We start from the raw sequence: 15,079 nt of genomic DNA on the forward strand, positions 1-15,079 counted from the left end.
TTTATAAATACGGGTTTATTCTGAAAAATCAGACAACAAATACTTGATTTTCCAATACTAACGACCAAATTAATTCAAATCTAAAAAATCACATTACTTAACAAAAACGATTTTAAAGAGAGAGATCAGATAGAGCTAATACATTTGTGCCATCATATCGACAGTCAAACCAATAGGGAAAACAATTTCCATCATCATTTCAATCTTAAAAAAAAAAAAAAAAAACAATTCAAAGAAAACACAATCATCCTCAAAATTAAAATACATTTAAATGCAGAAAACACTGTTGAATTAATATCAATCTATGTGTCTTGATAAATACGGTATTATTCTAAAAAATCAGACAAAACAAATACTTGATTTTCCAATACGACAACCAAATTAATTTGAAATCTAAAAAATCACATTACTTAACAAAAAAGATTTTAAAGAGAGAGATCAGATAGAGCTAATACATTTTTGCCATCATATCGACAGTCAAACCAATAGGGAAAACAATTTCCATCATCATTTCAATCTCGAAATAAATTCAAAGAAAACAAGAAAAAAAATAGTGCTAAAATTGCTATAATAGTCTTTGATGTATGCATATCGAATTACTTCGAATCAATAAGCAAAGATTTAACAAATTAACAACGCAAAAAATATAAATAAAACGCTATTGAATAGATATTCAAAGCGTGTGTTCAAGGAAAATGCTGCGGCGCAAACGATAGGATTTCTTTGCTTCAAAACCCTAACTACAGTTGGTTATATAGACCGCGGATCCGGTTGTAAGTTCAGAATAAATGCACAATTGGCACACAAACATAGTCTCAACTGCATTTTCATACCTTAAAAAACATATTTACTTTTTTAGTCCCTGTGGTTGACACTCTTTTGTAGATTTTATCCAAAATTTAAAACGTAGATACGGATGATCCCTGTAGTTTCAAAATCCATCACTGTTGGTTTTTTGCTATAACCGTTACTCTCTCTCTCTTTATATATATATATATATATATATATATATATATATATATATATATATAGAAAGGTCATGTCTTTGTGGTTTGGGCTATGCAATCATCTGTATAGGTCTTAGTAGGTTAATGGTCATGTTTTGTTTGTACGGTCAGAGTTGTATATACGGTCTTAGTCATTTGTACGGTCAAGTATGTGTGTATGGTTGTACACGGGTTTATGGTCGTAAACCCATGTACGGTCAATCTCCACTATATAGAGAGCATGTCAGTGTCAGTCTATGGTTGATGTATGTGAGTGTAATCAAGGTGTACTAGACGGTTTGCGGCCCAGCTTATAAAATCGTGTGCATTGCTTGAGTTAATTGCTTTCTTCTACACTATTCTTGCTTTTAATTGTTTGATCACTGGTTGGTTCCTGGATTTGAGCCCTTACAATTGGCATCAGAGCGATTTCAGTGTCAAACTTAGTTCTTGGTGTGTACGGCTTTAAGATATTCATCAAATTCGTGGTTAATTCAAGTTTACTTATTAGATATCTCCTTTTGATCGACATACAAGGCTTTTGGATCAGAATCTGCTTGGAAAACTACTGATTTGTATGTGTACGATTGAACATTTTTGAAGTTTGTACGACCTTTATCAAGTGTATGGCCGTAAACATTCAATATTTTTTATTGTGTACGGTTGCTGTGTACGATCGTATTCTCTTTGTACAGTCGTAATCCGGTGTTCGACTGCAATCCTCGTGTACGGCCGTAGTCCTCGTGTTCGGTTGTAAACTCCTTGTACGGTCGTAATCCTTTGTGCGGCCGTGAACTCCTTCAATTGTTGTTTGAGCCTTTTAAACTTTAGTATTTTTTTAGTATGTTTGTTTAATCAATTTAAAATAAATGGATTCACAAATCTCATCAACTCATCAAGAGTTGGATACCATCATTGGAACCACCACTCGAATTCCTCGCTTACTGTCCGCGGAAGGATTTCCTGAATGGAAGTATCGAATGGAAAATTACATTAAAATGAAAGACTTCAAAATCTGGAGAAGTGTTTTAAAAGGACTGGTTTAGATCACAACAACACTTGAAAATGGAGTTGTCATTGATAAAGGTTTTGATAATTACATTGATGAAGATTTTGAAAAGGTTGAACAGCAAGAAAAGGCATTGACTACACTCACAATGGCCTTATCCCCAGAGATTGCACAAGGTTTTAGAGAGTACACTTCAACAAAGGTTATGTGGGAAGCTCTAATTGAAGTGTATGAAGGGAATGAAGATATGAAACAAAGTCGTCAAGACATGCTGAGACAAAAATTCAATATGTTTAATCATATTCTTGGAGAGACTTTGGAAGTTCAATTGCAGCGTTTTATCACACTCATCACTGAAATGAGTTCAGTCGGGATTTCAATGCCTAGATCGTAAATCAACAAGAAGTTGCTTAACTCTCTCTTAAAGACATGGCATATGAATGTTGTTGTCATCAAGAAAACCAACGATCTTAATCGTTTGAGTTTATCTGAGATAATGTCAATCAGTAAAGCTTGTGATTTGGATGACAAGCAAAGAGAGATCAACCACGTTAACTCATATTCTTATGCTAATCTTGGAATCCAATCAAACAATTCTTTCCCATCCTTAACCAATCATCAAGTTCAACCACTTGCTGCTCCTCAATCATCATCATATGTCACACCATTTATGCAAAATGTTCAGTCTCCTGTATTTTATCCGCAAGTTGCTTCTTCTTCAAGGATACATGTTCTCGTTTCTGCTCTAGCTCCTACCCCAACCCTAACTCCCAAAGAGAATGATGAGAATTTGGGTCTTGCAGCTGGTCTTGTTAATTGTTGTAATGCTTTTGTAGCTGGTGAGCTGCCCCTTCAATTGTCATTTGCTGATTTGGACCAAATCCATCCAGAAGATGTTGAAGAAATGGACATAACATGGAAAATTGCCATGGCATCGTTCAAAGCTAAATAGTTATCCAAAAGGACAGGCAAAAATAACTGGGGGGATGAATGCAGAAAAGAAGGTTGGGTTCAACAAAGGCAAACTTCGTTGCTTTAATTGCCATGAACCAAGTCATTTTGCTAGAGAATGTCCCAAGCCTGATAGGAGAGAGAACAATGAAAGAACAATGGTGCTAGTAAATAACAGTAGGGGAGCCATCATCAACAATCAATCCGTAAATCTTGCGGTGGTGGCTCAATCATTTGACTGGGAGGATCAAATTCAGGCTCTGAATATTTCAGGACCTGAAAATACGCATTTTGCCCAAATTAATGATGTTGCTGAAGGAGAAGCTGAAACAGATCCAGAGGCTGAAATGATGGAGTTACAATCTGCATTCATGGTTCAAGCAACGCCAGAACCTGCAAAGTCGGAGGTCAGTGAAATCTCTTGTTCTCGATCCTGTGTTAAAACTGTTAAATTTTTGCATGATCAAATCGAGTTACTAAAAAGAGAGAATGAGGACTTAAAATATGAAAGATATGAACTAAAGAAAGACTAGAGACCACTAAAAGAAACAACTTGTTGTCACTGAGGAACTTAACACATTGAAAATACGTTTTGAAAATGCTGATTTTCACTTTAAAATTTTCGATGTGTCAAGTGAGAAAGTGGAAACAATGATTGAACACCAAGTGAAATGGAAGGACCAAAAGCAAGTAGGCATAGGATATGAGAGTGTCCTTCCCCCATTTAATCATAATTACATGACTCAACCTATGACTCAGGAGGAGATAGACCGAGAACCATTCATGGTCTATGGTAAACCAGCTACTAAACAGGTCACAAACCCTAGTGTTAGGACTTTGGATACTAATATTTCTACCTCCAATGCAGATGTGTCAGTAAGCCAGCGAACACACAATAATGGGAATATTGAGTCTAATAATAATTTGGTGTCTAAATTTGGAGTTTCTATTTTAAATGTTGATGAGTTTGCTATTGATGTTAAGACTGATATTTTATCTTGTGATGATGTGATGTCAAACTCAAATGTTTCTGATGATTGTGATGTTGTTTTTGTAAAATCAACTGAATTTGATGTTAACACATCCACATCATCTACATCTGTCACATGCTCTAACTCGTGCAATTGCACATGTGGGAAGGTTAGAAAGGTTCATAAGAGCGTGAAATCTGAAAATGGCAGTACCAGGTCTAAAGATAATAAGCAAATTTGTTTCAATTGTGGTACTGTCGGCCACATTGCTTGAAATTGTTCCAACAGAGGATTTGTACATTTCTCATCGCCGAGGAAAGAAAACGAGTCTCGAGGAAGGTCTCTAATGAGAAAGTCCCCGAGATCTCGTTTTCGTGAAAATTATCAAAAAATTTGTAATAATAAGAAAAGGGCTGATATTCAATCGAACAAACATGTTTTCTCTAAACCAGCCACATGTACTTTGCCGAAATCAATTGCGGCTAAGCCAAGGTCAATTTCGTCAAAGAATGCGTCTGGATCTTCGACTAATTATAGCCGAAAATCTAAACACTCAAAGAAAAGGAAAAATATTTCTAAATCACCTGTGAATATTTTAACACCTAACTACCAATGGATGTCCAAATCTACAGTTGTTCAATCATCTTCATCCTCTAAAAATGGTTCTTCTTCAAATAATAATTCAAAATTGAAAAGTAAAATGGATAAATTTGTGAATGTTAAGGGTCAACCTAGGTTCGTAATGACATGGGTCCCCAAATCTAAATAATTCCTCTCATTGTGCAGCGACAGTTGCGGAAGAATATCGTCAGACCTTGGTATGTCGACAACGATTGTTCCTGACACATGACAGGAGACATCTCCAAGCTAAATGACATTCAAAACTTTAATGGGGGATTCGTTTCCTTTGCGGGAGGTGAAGGCGGAAAGATCACTCAAAGAGGAACAAATTCAAATGGAGTGTTGAGTTTCAAAAATGTCAACTATGCTCCCGAGTTAAAGCATAGCCTGTTAAGTGTCTCGAAAATTTGTGACAAAGGATATTCGACTCATTTCACCGATAAGGAGTGTCTAATTCTGAAGCCAAACATTGTTATCCCGGATGATTGGATTCTTGTAAAATCAAAGTGGGATGGCAATGCTTACATCATTGACATGAACAACAATATTCCAGAACAAGTCGCTTGCCTCTTCTCAAAAGTCTCCGAACAAAATGCTATGTTGTGGCATCGAAGACTCGGGCATGCTAATGCAAAGACCTTGAATCGTCTTGCAAAAAATGATATGGTGCGTGGACTTCCTGTCAGAGATTTCATCACATTTGAGAAGTGTGTATCTTGTACCCAAGGAAAGCATCACATAAATCCACACCTGCCTAAACAAGTCAATTCAATCAACCATGTGCTCCATTTGTTGCATCTGAACTTATTTGGTCCAGTCAATGTCCTTAGCATCAACATAAATTCATATTGTCTGGTTGTGATCGATGATTTCTCGCGTTTTAGGTGGGTATTCTTCTTACCTAACAAAGTTGGGGTCGCTGATCTATTTTTTAATTTATTAAACAAACAGACTAACAAAAAAAATACTAAAGTTTAAAAGTCTCAAACAACAACTGAAAGAGTTCACGGCCGCACAAAGGATTGGCTGTACAAGGAGTTTACAGCCGAACATGGGGACTACATACGTACACGAGGATTATAGCTGAACAGTGAGACTACGAGCGTACACGAGGATTACATTCGAACACCGGATTACAACTGTACAAAAAGAATATGGCCGTACACAGCAACCGTACACAGTAAAAAAATCTTGAATGTTTACGGCCGTACACTTGATAACGATCGTACAAACTTCAAAAATGTTCAACGTACACACACAAATCAATAGTTTTCCAAGTAGATTCCGATCCAAAAGCCTTGTATGTCGATCAAACGCAGATATCCAATAAGTAAACTTGAGTTAACCACGAATTTGATAAAGATCTTAAAGTTGTACACACCAAGAACTAAGTTTGACACTAAAATCACTGTGATACCAACTGTAAGGGTTCAAATCCAGGAACCAACCAATGATCAAACAATTAGAAGCAAGAATAGTGTAGAAGAAAGCAATTAGCTCAAGCAATGCACATAATTTTATAAGTTGGGCCGCAAACTGTCTAGTACACCTTGATTACACTCACATACATCAACCGTAGACTGACACTGACATGCTATATATATAATGGAGATTGACCGTACACGGTCAGGATCGTCAGAAGAGGTTCAATCAGCAGATGATGGATTTGTCAATATTCACAATCTTCCCGTCTCGCTCAATGACATTAGCCAGGAGCTGCCTTCCAGACTTCGATGCGATCACCTGATCAAAAACGTCATTGGCCAGTTGGGTGATGGTGTTCGAACGCGAAGTTAGAGTGGAGATGTCAATACATGTCTCTACTCTTGCTTCATTTATCAAATAGAGCCAAAGAATCCTGAAATGGATTTGAATGAGCCCAACTGGGTGGATGTTATGCATGAATAATTCAATCAGTTTGAAAAACTTGGGGTTTGGAAGTTGGTTGAATTATCTAAGGGCAAAAAGTCTCTTGACACGCGTTGGGTTTATCGTAACAAGCAAGATGATTCAGGTGTCATTGTTTGAAAGAAAGCTCGATTAGTTGTTCGTGGATTTCGCCAAATCGAGGATCTGGACTACACCGAAGTTTATGCTCCGGTGGCACGCTTGGAGGCTATTCGTATTTTCTTAGCATACGCCTCCTACATGAACTTCACGGTTTACCAGATGGATGTCAAGACGACTTTCTTGTACGATGCGGTAATGGAAGAAATATATGTTGATCAACCTCTTAGGTTTGTTAACTCAAAATTTCCCAATCACGTATACAAGTTGGACAAGGCTTTGTATGGGCTACATCAAGCTCCTTGAGCATGGTATGTCACTCTTACGAAGCACTTGCTCGAGCATGGCTATTCACAAGGCACAATTGATCAAACTCTTTTCATCAAGCATGTTGGTGTCGATCAAATTCTGGTTCAGATCTACGTTGATGACATTATTTTCAGGTCCATAAATCCTCAACTATGCAAGGAGTTTGAAGTCGTCATGAAGAAGAGGTTTAAGATGAGTTCACTCGAAGAAATGACCATTTTTTTGGGGGTTCAGGTCCAACAAAATTCAACCAGTATCCTGCTACATCAAGCCAAGTATGTTGAAGATATGCTGGAGAAGTTTGGGTTTCGATACGCAAAACCTGCACTGACGCAAGTGGCCAAGAGACCCCTGTTGAATCCAGATAATGACGAAGAATCTGTAGATAAGACTGCATATAGATCGACGATTGGATCGTTAATGTATCTAACTGCAAGTCGGCCATATATTATGTTTGCAGTTTGTCAATGCGCTCGATATCAGGCTAATCCTAAACTTTCACATCTTATTGTTGTCAAAATAATCTTTCGGTATCTCAAAAGGCAACCCAAAATTGGGTCTTTGGTATCCGAAAAATTCTGAATTTGATTTATATGCTTTTGCTGACAATAATTATGGAGGTTGTGAGCTTGACAGGAAATCAACCTCTGGTGGGTGTCAATTTCTCGGTGACCGAATGGTGTCATGGCAATGCAAGAAACAGCACAGAGTCTCAACCTCGATAGCAGAAGCGGAATATGTCGCTGCTTCTGTCTGTTGCTCTCAAGTTATCTGGATCCAACATTAGTTGTTGGATTACGGTTTGAATTATCTAGAAACCCCTATCTTTTGTGATAATGAGGTTGCAATTCAGATAACTAAACATCCAGTCCAACATTTGAAAACAAAGCACATTGATATCAAAATGCATTTCATCAGAGATTGTTATGAGCGCTCGCTCATTCAGTTAGAACAGGTTCCCACTGCTAATAATGTGGCATATCTGTTTACAAAACCGTTTAACAAAGCTCGATTCGATGTGCTTTTGCGATTTTTAAAAATGATACGTTTTGAGGACTAATTTTTGTTTTAGGTTACTTTAAATTGATGCATTTCATTTTCATTCTCACCCATGCACAAATTTAGGGGGAGAAATAAACAAAAACCAAAAAAAGTAATAAAATTTGAAAAATCCAAAAATAGAGTTGTTTCTATTTTATTTTTCTCAAGAAAAATATTAAAATTACAAAAGTATTTTGTAATGAAGTTTGCTTGCAGGTAATGAAATAGGACGTGATATCAACATGCGTGATAACAGCCAATTTAAATCTGTGTAAAGTACCAAAGCTGAATTGTCTAGACTTTGTGTTCGATGCGTTGGTAGACATGAAGGATTATTTGATCTCGTTTGCGCATTTTATTTGGCCATATTTGTGTTGCTCTCGTTTGAGTCTAACCGTTGTAGGATTAATTCTGTTACTTGAAGGATTATCTGATTTCTGTTGCATGTGGCTATATTTATAAGGTAGCTAGTTGATGTTACTAGGAATCTTTCAACAACTGAGGATTGGGCAGGTTGGGAACCTAGGATATGCTCCAGTGAGTTAGTGGGGTGATTCAGTGAGCTTGGGAACCTAGGGGGAGCCTAGGAGGTGCTTCGGTGGATATTGTGTTACTGTTTAACAGACATTTAGTATATAATGGGAGTAGGTGTCTTAGAGGATTCGGGATGATTCTGGAGGAAAGTATGGATAGGTATGGAAGGTAGTATTGGGCCCGTACTACTGAAAGCACAAGATCCATACTCAAATCGGGGAAAGTCTTGGAGAATTTAAGAATTATGGGAAGGAGAATTCTTGGTTATAATTGGAATGTGGGATAGTTGTTGTGCAGAATGCAGATGAGCACACAAGGGGAAGGACTAGGGTTTGGTCCCGGCTCCAGTGGTGAGCCAGTTAGCGGAAAGACTTCCATGATTTTGAATTCGCCGTGGATCTCTTGTATCATGCAGTAATGATTGATTGTGCGATCTGTTGCACTTTCGGATTGGAGACTGTGTCTTCTAAGATTATCCGGCCTATGCCATATGTGACCTAGCATATTTACTTGGTAGCTAGCTCGCATTTCTAAAAGTCCCACAAAGCACAAAGCACGTAGCATTCGGACAACATAAAACTAACGAACGGGTAGGATATGACATGTAACTCTCATTAAAAGTATAATGAATTACAAAGTAACTAAATGCTTTTATTAAATTCCCAATGTTAGTTACTTTAAGAAAAATGTGAATTTGATGCTAACCCATGAAATTGCACATTGCACCTTATTGGTCGTTAGTGGAGCGTGTGTGGTTAACCGTCACACTAATTTGGGACTAATATTGTTGGCAATGGGTTTCTCGTAAATTATCGTTGATCAATGGAGTGTGTGTGGTTAAACGACACATTGATTAGGTGATAAATGACATCGAGGGTGCCAAGCTAATTTGCATGGTTATTCACATCTCGTTTGTGATTCTCAACATCCCAGTCACAAAGTGAGAGAATAATTGAGATTAAACATGTCATTGAAAAGTTCAATGAATCTCAAAAGATCTAGGAACTCATCTAGAACCTAATTCATTTACAAATTTCATTTTTCGTGGTGGAATTGGTAAATCATCATTTACCTACCTTCAAATAATTTACAATTGGATTACGACATTTCTTTTCCGAATTATGAATTATTGTGTTGGGTCCTAGCCTTAATGTTTCATTTGGGTGTTATATTAAGGATCCAAATCAACTTACTTGAATTTTATCCCTTTTATAGACGTCTAGTTTTGACAACCATGATCTTCCTCATCCGCTTGGAAAAAGATTTCCTTCTGAAGATGATATTCAACATGTTGATCAAGGTGAAAGATCATTCCCTTTGTCGTCCATTGGTGGAACTGGAAATCATTCTCTTATTCTGCCTCCTCCAGTGATTCTCCCTGACCGACAAATTCGTCAACTTGAAAAGTTCAAGGTTACTCAAGCCCTATTGGCATGAAAACGCTAATATGGAAAGTTTGTGTGTGCACACATCCTCAAGATGAAGTCACATATTGACAGTTTGGGAATGTTGGGTGTTGTTTTCCCAAAATAGATGGTTGTTGACTTGGTTCTTCACTATCTTCCTGAGTCATATAGTCATTTGACCCTAATTGATCTGACATATTTGCTAATTGTTGCTAAAGCAACAATGCTTTGGCGCACTGCTCAAGAAAATTTGTTTGGAGGATCAAAATCCCAAAGTTCCATGGACGTTGTTGATGGCAACGTTGATAGTCCAGAAATGTTTTTTCCTCCTAAGGGAGAGAAATCGGCCAAGGTCAAAAAGTTTAATCGTAAGAGAAAGGACAATCCTGAGATAGTTTCACGTGTCACTCCCGAAGAGTCCATTTGTCTTTATTGACGATTGAAGGGGCATTGGAAGTGAAGCCGCCCTGACTACCTGAGAGATCTTAGAGATGCTAAAGTCAAATTGTATGACTCTACTTCAGGTACATCCACTATCTAACTCTATTAAGTTCTTATTTATAGATCATTATTACATGACGTGTTAATCACATTTTAATGTTTTGTAGGATCGAAGAGAAAGAAGGAAGCTTAAAAAGAGCAGTAGGCTGATTCTGATATGAAGAAATGGATTTCGGTCGCATGGTTTGATGATCATAATTTTGAGCTACTGCTTAGGAATTATGATAGATTGATAAGAATATGTAGAAACATAGCTTTCATATGTATTTGCATAGTAAATACGACTTTTCCGCACATTGTCAATAAAGTAAAATTTGGTTTTATCTTATTTTCTTTGTGATTACTTGCAATGACATTTGTGAAATTTGATGTTTATATTTCTATTATTAGCAATGTTGGAAATGGATTTGATTCTTACTTATATCGCTTGTGGTAGTGTTATAATTTACCAAGTGAGGAAGGATTCTCATTACCCAAGTTTTAATTGGACAAAAACTCGGAGTCATGCGATTTGAATTGTGTGATGTATGAAAATCTTAATCCTTGGGAAACTAGAACAAATTTCTTGTTCGCATGTACATGTGAGTCAAGTGAAGGTCTAATGGATCTAGTACACATCAATGTGGACCACTTAGATATACCACACAGTATGATAAAGTCTATTCGTCATGATTTACTGTTGGTTTAGTAAATATGGTTATGCTTACAAGATTAAGTGTAATTCTGATACCTTGAAAATATTTAAAGTATAACAGAATGAATAAAAGGAATCCATTGGGTAGAAAGATAAAAGTTTCTCCAATATGAAAGGAAAGGAAAGTACGTTAGTATCATGTTTTATGATCATCTTAATGATTTAGAAACTATGTCACAATTGATACTCTAGGATACCTTAGTGCATTTATGTGACTAAGAAGAGGAATCAAGAACTGTTGAAATGGTTAAATCAAGAAGACGAGTCATATTTCGTTCCAAAATCAAGTTTTAGCGTCATGCTCTAGTTACTCCAAGTTGTACCTTCAACAACATGTTCTAAGTAGGTTTATAACAACTCATGAAATGTGGAGTAGAAATTTTTTATTGCTCTAGCACATTTAAAATTGGTAGTTGTGACGGTTTGGTTAAAACAAAGACTAACTAATACCAATTATATAAAGTGTTTTCTTGATAAGAACGCACACTAACTCTTGAATATTTGTTTGTCGAGGAATGTTCCTTGATAGAGAATCTTATATGTCAAGAATTCAGTGGGAGTCTTGTTGATCTTGAAAAGTTTCAGGAGACAATCAAGAATAAACCTTTTAGTAATCACTAGCATACGACCTAAGTTGATAACCTACCGTGTTGACATATTATTGTTTTCGTGCCCATTCCAGTTGAGTTGGCTATGCATGTGAGTTTTATGAGTTCTCATTTGATTGCATAAAGCAGAACACCCTGATCAGTGAAAGTTCATTGACCAGTATGGGTGAGTTACTCAATAACTTGGAAGCATTGGTAGACCCTTGTGCTACCAGATGGCAAGAAATTAAGATTAAGCAAGTTCAGTCCATATGAGTTTAAATTTGTCGTAAACTTTGTCTTATGATAGTGGTTTGAAATGATAAATTCACATGGATAAGAACATATACACCATAAAATCTTAGTTGGAAAAGGTTTCTCTCTAATTCATGAAAATGATTGTGAGGAAACGCTTCCAATAGTATGTTTTAAAGGATTGATTAATATCATTAGAGTTAGAAGTTGTGATAATTGTGTTCTCAAATTCGAGTATGATTATGACATACCTTTTCATAGTTCGAATTGTGAGAAATGTCAAATAGTTTTAACATTCGAGACTTATTGCTATAAGTTCCAAAATTGTTTAGACACATACACGCTATCTAATGGAAGGTGTATGAGCTTGAGAAGTTTAGATAAATACTTATCGAAGCACCATCTACCAGAAATCAGAACTTTGGTAAGAAAGTTAATATGTATTAATTTCTATAAGTCTAGTTGATTTCCAAGTATATGTCAAAGCTAGTGGGAGCATAATTGTTATGATGATAAGAACATAATTGTTATGCTAGTAGGAAACAAAGGTTACAAATTTGCAAGTTGCAAAATTTGGAAGTTGTTTCGCTATAGAAAGTTATAGGGGAGAGCACTTATACTTCATTTCGAATCTAAAAGTTTAGATTGAAGTTTTAATGGAACTTAGTGATGAACATATATGAATATCATGTTGAAATGATTCAACATAGGAAATTCGAAATATATGGAAATATTATAGCAAGAGATTGATCAAGGTTTTATGTAATACATTATGAATCGAATCCCACATGCTTCAGATATAGGATCGATTACATATGTTATAATATTCACTCGTTTGGATTTTCCAAATGCCTAGGGCATTAAGAGGGAAAAGGAACCGGATATGACTAAAGTTATTAAACAGCCGTCAAGGACAATCTAAGGTTTACCAAAGATTGGTTGCTTATGGACAATTGGAAGTATAGTATAATTTTGGAAGGACCATATTGACATGTTCTGAATAAAGGTAACTCTTGTTAAGAATTGATAGTCTTATGGAATATGGAAAAGTTTCCATAGGGGGAGTTGGATATTGAGATCTATGTGTGAGTTAGTAACTTTAATACAAGAAGGATGTTCAAGGAATGCTCCTTAAATGTGAGACTTCGTTTCCATGGAATTGTTTTGTAACAAATCTCTAATGGAATGCTTTGTAATATTATTGGCCAAGTCTTTGTGACTTTGGACCCTCGATATTACAAAAGGATCATTACATGAAAGGTTAGACTCTAATACATTCTAGTAGTGGAAAGAATTTGACTTGTGATAAGGATTTGGAATTGTAAGATGAGAATCATTGGAAATGTGTTCAATTGATCTGTTTCACAAAGAAAGGACCATAGATAAATATAGTGTGCGTGTTTTGTGCATGGCATGACTAATGCTTTAATTCAAGTATTAAGTTGATTGCTCGAAACATTATACAATTAATAAAGTTTGATTAATATGGTGATCAAATAATAAGTGTTTTATTTATATTCAAAAGTTTTAAGACCATAGTTAATTAGATTATTCTTGTGTTTCACTTCACATGTTTTACTTCTCGAATAACTAGGTTATACAAACATCCACAGTCGATCATACTTTTGGAAGTAAGTAGTGAATTATGATTAGCATGAATCCGACTGTAGAATGTCTAAGTGCTTAGACATAGGAAATGTTTGTTGTAGTGTTCACGAGTACTCCTGAAATAAGAATTTTAGTATTGGATAAACCCGCGCTCAAGAATTACTTCATGGATTTTATCACGGGTAATTTTAAGATGATAATATCTTATATTCTTGAAACGGAGATATATGATTTTTTGTTTACGAGTCGATTGTGCATTGATAATACATAAACGCATCAGTAACTTGATGTTATAAAACGTATTGTTGTGTGTGATTTGATGAGTAAATAGTACAAGCATATGAGTCGAAGTTTATCCGTTCCTTTTACCCTAAATGGGATAAAAGCGATATTTGTGTGCCCCTCGATGATTTAGTGATGACTCTTAAGCGCTTGGTCAAGCTTGGACTAAGTTGATGTTTCAATTATAGTCTGAGTTAGTCATCATGAATCGGAAATTGGTAAACAACTATTGGACAGAGATTGATTATATTCCATATCTCATGTTTAGACGATATCCTGTAGAACGATGGGATATTTGGTCACTTATCTAAAGGACGTGTCATTGACTAGTTAAGAGTTCGACAACGGCTTTTAAAAGCTACGATTGCTGGTTAAAATTCAAAGTAATACTTGCAATAATATTTATTAGACTTATCCAAGTGGGAGACTGTTGGATTAGGTGTCGAAGCCCATAACTATAATTGATATGTAGTTGATTTGATAGTAGCATGGTCCTTTTTGATTTCCTTCACTCATGCAACTTGACAGGATGATTAGTGGAGAGAGAGTAGGATTTATTATTTGAAATAATAAATTGGTACTCAAAATGATTTTATCAATATATTACAAGATTAATATATTATTTAGAAATCATATTATTACTTAGTATTTAATCAAAAATTAATTTGATATTAATTTTGGGATTAAGGGAACTGATTAATAATGGAGTGACTGTTTTGCAAATCATTGATAGTTGCAAAACTGGGCTGATGGACTCCTTAATTAGGAGTGGACGAAATCCTATAGGGAGTCCATATAGATTTCGTCCAAGGCCTACTGGTAAGAGGTCCATGGGCTGCTTAAGCCTTAACCAGGAAATTAGGGTTTCCTTCAAAAACCCTAACAACCACAACTCTATAACCCCCTCCCCAAGCATTGGAATTACGGCCAATGCTTCCTTGAAGAACCCTAGTCGATTTTTCTAGTATCTCTCCTCTCATCTTGTTGCATTGGGTGTTTGTGAACCATTAGAGGTGCAACATTTAAGGCACTAAGCTTTCAAGAGTCAAGATCAACAAAGGTGTTATTGTTATTACTACATAATAAGCAAAGTAACTTCAAAAACCTAATTTATATATTAATTTCGAATTATGTATGCTAGATCTAGGGTTATTGATTTGGTATTTAATTTACATGTTCAATTACCGAAAAACTTAGATAAAAAAACAATTAGGGTTGCATGAACACATAGGAATGTTGTTATGCTCATAACCCATCATATCTTACTCCAAAAATAGCTTTGCGTCTACAAGCATATGCTAATCACCTGAAAAAAAA

General features: G+C 35.9%; 2 non-coding genes across 2 annotated transcripts; both read right to left on the reverse strand.

Moving 5' to 3' along the window:
* Positions 1-119: 119 nt before the first annotated feature.
* LOC144999303 (small nucleolar RNA Z102/R77) lies at positions 120-205 on the reverse strand. The gene has a single exon (XR_013660815.1). It is a non-coding gene; the product is annotated as a small nucleolar RNA Z102/R77 (small nucleolar RNA).
* Positions 206-432: 227 nt separating this feature from the next.
* On the reverse strand, positions 433-518 carry LOC144999304 (small nucleolar RNA Z102/R77). The gene has a single exon (XR_013660816.1). It is a non-coding gene; the product is annotated as a small nucleolar RNA Z102/R77 (small nucleolar RNA).
* Positions 519-15,079: the final 14,561 nt, after the last annotated feature.

This window comes from Lactuca saligna, chromosome 5, assembly GCF_052625555.1.
Source record: "Lactuca saligna cultivar CGN05327 chromosome 5, ASM5262555v1, whole genome shotgun sequence".
Taxonomy (NCBI): domain Eukaryota; kingdom Viridiplantae; phylum Streptophyta; class Magnoliopsida; order Asterales; family Asteraceae; genus Lactuca; species Lactuca saligna.